This window comes from Peromyscus leucopus, chromosome 5 (genome assembly GCF_004664715.2).
Source record: "Peromyscus leucopus breed LL Stock chromosome 5, UCI_PerLeu_2.1, whole genome shotgun sequence".
NCBI lineage: Eukaryota > Metazoa > Chordata > Mammalia > Rodentia > Cricetidae > Peromyscus > Peromyscus leucopus.
Window position 1 is genome coordinate 144624002 of NC_051067.1, and position 6000 is coordinate 144630001.

Sequence of the window (6000 nt, forward strand, 5' to 3'; positions counted from 1 at the left end):
GGCAAGTGGGAAGTGAGGGCACTCCCTGACCAAGCGGGCAGCCCTGCGTGGGTGTGGAAGCAGTTCATAGCTGTGACCTTGAACCTAGACATTTGCTTGAGAGCAAACATGTTCACTGCGTGCTACGCCTCCAAATAGTCTCCTTTCCTGGGAATAACGGAGCTACTCTTTGTTAAGGTCTCTCTGGCCCCAAGGATCTACATTAGCTTTTAATGTATCCTCTCTGGAGCTATTGGGTAGAGTGAGCATCTATTATTCATAGCTGAGGGGGTTGTGAATTGATGATGTTCTCATTGCATTAATGTCCAGATTAGAGACACTCAAATCAGTCCTTATGTCATCTTAAGAGTTTTTCTACTCACAAAACTAATTGCATAATTAATACCTTGCTTTCTAGTAACATTTCATAGACCAGTGGGACACAGAGGCACATGTCTTTACTTCCAGCCCTGGTGAGGCAGAGCCAGGCAGATCTCTGAGTTTCAGGACAGCCTGATCTTCATAGTGAGTGCCAGGCTAGCTGGGGCTGCATAGTGAAAACTTGTCTTTAAAAAAAAAAAAATGAGGACTGGAGGGATGGCTAAGAAGTTAGGAACCCCTGTTGCTCTTTCACAGGACCCAGATGCGATTCGCATCACCCACATTATGGCTCACAACCATCTGTAGCTCCAGTTCCAGGGGACCCAACTCCTTCTTCTGACTTCCATGGTTACCAGACATACTCATAGTGCACATCCATACTCACAGGCAAAACATGCATACACATAAAATAAAATGCATACATCTGAAATATTAAAAATAAAATAAAATCACCTAGGCATTGCATGATTAATGAGGAATGAGACTACTGCAAGGCCAAGGGTGGGAAGCCTTATATCTTACTGCTGTTTCTTAAGGGCTGAGATACTTAATGAGAAGGAAAATTGAGCTGGGGGGCGGAGAAGTGACTTCTAAAGCTGATTCTGTTGTTTCCTTTGAGTGTGAGTTGGAACCTTTACCAAACAGAAGTCTCGGTTTCTGGACTGCAAAGGAGGGCGGCAGCAGAACCTACCTCAAAACAAGAACGACAAGAAACCGGGTCTAGTGAAGCTGGAGTAAAATTGTCGGTGACAGCACTTTATAAGCATTGTGTCTTGTCACTGTTAGTGTCCTTACGTTAAAATCTGTTCACATTGGGATGTTTATAACCCGAGACAAATAGGAACGTACATCAGAGATGGACTGCTTGGATGACTGAGACAGGACACTGCTCTGTGTCTCAGATGGGCCTTAAATGCACAAATCTTCCTGTTTGAGCCTCTGGGGTGGTGGATTTACAGATGTGTGTTGCCTCACTTAGATAACTTCGAAAACCTTCTTAAGAGTTGTGTGTGTGGTTGTTGTGTATGGTGTGTGTGTGTGTGTGTGTGTGTGTGTGTGTGTGTGCAGGTCACAAGTGCTCTGTGCTCGTGGAGGTCAGAGGACAGCCCTTGCCATAAGTCCTCACTGTCTACCTTGTTTGAGACAGGCTTCTGTTCTTCTAAACTGTGTATATGCCAGGCTCACTGGTCCTCGGGCTTCTTGTCTCTCCATTTCCCTTCTTGCTATAGGAGCTCTGGGGCCAGCTACAGCTGTGTGCAGCGGTGTCGTGGGGTCTGAGGACTCAAGCTTGGCTCCTTAAACTCGTGCTGCAAATTCTCTAACCACGGAGTCATTTCTCCATCCCCGGGAGACGTGAATGCAAACTTTGTACACATTTTGGCTTAGAAAATGCAGTACATCTCCTTTTAGTAAGATTAAAAGGATAACATTATTAGCCTTTTAAAGAAAGAAAAAAATGCATGCAGAAGTTTGCTGTGTAGCCCAAGCAGGCCTCAGACATGCAACCCTTTTCCTCTGCCCTTCTGAGTACTGAGATCACATGTGCCGCCATGCCAAACCAGAAAGACCATTTCCCAACCTTATCTAAGATGCTACGCAAACAGAACAGCACATCTGGCCTCAATCCCTTGGGCGGTTTGCATTTTAGCTGGAGATGGCAAACGTTTAAATGCTGTCCCTGCTTTTCCAGCCTTCTGGGAATCACAGAGAGACCCTGAACCACAGCTTCGCAACAGTCCGCACGCTCCGTGGTTATTACATCCTGGTCCTTGGCTCTCACCGGAGAACACTTGACAGGTGGGAAAGATCCACCCAGACTTTTTTTGCCCTTCTTCCGCAGAAAACTGTTCCAATCAACAGCCCCACCTGCTGGCTAGCTCCAGGAACTAACTCAATGCCCTCTCACCAGATACATCTACACAATTCAAAGACTTCGTCTCCGGAAGTCGTTATTTCACGTGTTCACAGATCTTTTCCATTCTTCTTTTGATTTGCTGGAGCATCCCTAACAAAGCACCACAGAAGACGGTTTTTGTCTCCGGTCTGGAGGCAGGAGCCTGAAAGCCAGAGATCGCTGGGTTGGTTCCTTCCCACCGTCGTCCTGAGGGGAGGATCTGCTCCGTGCTTCCCTCCTTGATTATCGACGGCCCTCATAATCAAGTTGTTTTCTTTCTATATTTATAACTATGTCCAAATTTTCCTTTTTATTAGGGTGATCCTCCTCTTGGATTATGGCCCTCCCAAATGACCTCATAAGGCCACATGATGAGGTGCAGGGGGTTAGGACCTCCACATACGAATTTGGGGAAACACAATTCAACCCACAGCAGCTTCATTTCATCTTCTTCCAAACTGCACATGTGCTGAGACATCTTTTATCTTCATTACGCCTCTGCTGCTTCTCCACCTCCCTGTGTCAGGACCTCATCTACGGTAGGAGCATCGAAGAAGCAAGAAGCCATGTGCTTTGAAATTCAGCCACACCTGGATAGGGGTGTGAGCAACGCCTAAAATCACTTCGGATATGGGCTTCTACTTTTAGAAACTTATTTCATTTATTTCATTTATGTATTTAGTTGTGTGGGGTGTGTAGATGGGTGCCTACGTGCAAGGACACACCATGTCTGGAGAGTCAATTTTCTCTTGCCACCATGTGAGTTTTGAGGCTCAAACTCAGGTTGCCAGGACTGGCGGCAATTCTTAACTACTGAGCCGTCTCACCGGCCTGAGCTGGATTCTCTTCCGGTGGTCCCTCCTCATCCTCTCCTATCAAACCAGATTTTTCTCTTGTCCTCAAGCAACAGTAGGACAAATATTTCCTACACAGCATTTTCTCATTCCCTTCACGAACATTCAGAAAGGGTTGGGTTCTGGCACATTTTCATTGCCAATGCATAGCATTTTACTGTTATAAAAGAAACACCAGATTAAAAGTCCTAGGGTCACTATCAGTTCTCCTCTCTGCACACCCCGCCCCGCCCTGCCCCCAGCCATCAATGCAATCATTTCTCCAAGTCATTATTAACTGATTATGTGGTCAGTGTTGCAGTATGTGTTGGAAATGTAAACATCAGAAAGTCATGATGTCTGCAATGGAGACATATAATGTTGAGGTCCACACATATTAGGTAACTAATATGACTGGGAAACAGAGGATAGAGTGATTACGCATCATCCGCTGTCCCTCTAATAAAGAACAGCCCTTGTTAGGGAGGCACAGCTTCCTGGTGTGTGGGATGGGAAGAGAGAAAAGGCTGCCCTGTGGAAGAGAAGGCTTGCCAGCATGCTTGAAGCGAGCCAGAGGTAGATGGGCCAAGCAAGTGTGATAGCTCCTGAAAGAATTGTTGAGCGGTGTCTTGGCTAGAGTTCCTGTTGCTGTGATGAAGCACGAGACAAAAACCAAGTCCGAGAGGAAAAGGTTTACAACTCTCCGGTCACACTTCATCACTGAGGGAAGTCAAGGCAGGAACTCAAACAGAGCCAGAACCTGGAGGCAGGAGCTGATGCAGAGGCCATGGAGGAGTGCTGTTTACTGGTTTACTCCCCATCGTTTGCCCAGCCTGTTTTCTCATAGCACCCAGGACTGCCAGCCCAGGGATGGCACCACCCACATCCACCAATCACCAATTAAGAAAATATCTTACAGGCTTACCCACTGCCAAATCTTATGGAGGCATTTTCTCATTGAGGTTCCTCTCTCAAAAGACTATAGCTTGTGTCAAGACAACATAAAAACTGAAATGTGATGGTATTGTGTTCCTCAAAATATTGTGCACCCTAATAAACTTATCTGGGGTCAGAGAACAGAACAGCCACTAGATACAGAGGCTAAAAAATGGTGGCACTCACACCTTTAATCCTAGCCTTCTGGAAGCATGGATCTCTGTGAGTTCAAGGCCACACTGGAAATAGCCAGGCATGGTGACTCATGCCTTTAATCCCAGGAAGTGAGCCTTTAATCTGCAGAAAGCAGAAAGGTATAGATAATGTGTGAGGACCAGGAACTAGTGCTGGTTAAGCTTTTAGGCTTTTAGCAGCAGTTCAGCTGAGACCCATTTGGATGAGGACTCAGAGACTTCCATTTTGAGGAAACAGGATCAGCTGAGGAATTGGCAAGGTGAGGTGGCTGTGGCTTGTTCTGCTTCTCTGATCTTCCAGCCTTCATCCCAATGTCTGACTCCGAGTTTGATTTTATTAATAAGAACTTTTAGGATTCCTGCGACAGCTAGCACAAGCAGTCTTCCATCTAGTCACAAACTTCAGTCTGCTTCTGTGGATGAGTCTGAATTTGTTCAAGGCCCTGATAAGTTAAAGTGATGGATGCCACCTGTGACCTCAGGGACATGCATATTGTTCAGTGTGAATAAATGAAGTGCTTCTAAACCTGCAACTCGATCCTCTTAAGTTGGATCCATTGTTATCATCGAGACAGTGAGTCTTTGACACACTGTTTCATCTACCCTCCCAATGACTGTTGTGAGCTGCTAGGTGGCCATCCACCCGTGGAAATCGTTCATCTCTTCTCGGAGGTTACTCTCACATCATTTCAACTCGCACCAGTTCCTGTTTGGGGCTGGAGTTATTTTGGCATTTGCCATTCGCTCATGAAGCTAAAAATGGAATAGACTCAAAAGCAGGCTTTGAAATTATTCTTTTGAGAAAAAAATCTCAGAATCCTACTTAAACCATTTGATTATTATCAAACGCCAGAGGGGCATGTTGGTGTGTTGTTTTGTTTGTTTGTTTGTTTACAATGTCACGATTTGGTCAGAACTTCCTACCAAGAGCCCTCTACAGTGGCTGACTTCTCAATTCTACTTCTTAACAATTAATAGGAGGTAAGTTTACTTATTATAATTCTGGGAGCGGGGATACCTGAGTGTATGTACATGCAGGATCCTACTTTCTTAGTATAATCAGTACAACTGACTTCCAATCAGTTAGGTCTAGAATTTAACCTAGAAGAAAGTAATTAATATACTTGTAGTATACTATACTCTCTCTCTCTCTCTCTCTCTCTCTATATATATATATATATATATATATATATATATATATATATACTACTTATAGTACACCGCATGTGTACAGGAGCCTTTGTATGTGAAAAAGGGTGTCAGACCCCCGGAACTGTAGTCACAGACAGTTGGGAGTCACTGTGTGGACACCAGGAACGGAACCTGGTTCTCTGCAAGAGCAGTTAGTGCTCTTACTGGCTGAGCCATCTCATCAGCCCCTCTTTGTTACAATTCTGATGACTCTCCCCCAAAGGCACATGTGCCCAGGATGATGCTGCTGGGAGGTGGTAAGATCTAGAAGTCGGGGCCTTATGTACTCTCTCTCTCTTTTTTTTTTTATGAGCTGAGAACTGAACCCAGGGCCTTGCGCTTGCAAGGCAAGTGCTCTACCGCTGAGCTAAATCTCCAACCTGCCTTATGTGCTCTTACGAGTAGTCCCTAGGTCATTGAGGGCACTCACTTGAAGGAGATGGGGGGACCCTGACCTCTCCCTCCTCCTCCTCTTCTCTGTCACATGCTCACAGCCAATGCCACAGCATCGCCATCCATGAGGGGCCTGAAAGCGATGGGTCCTCCTGATCACAGACTTGGCTAAAGGCAAGAGACAAAGATATCTTCTCTA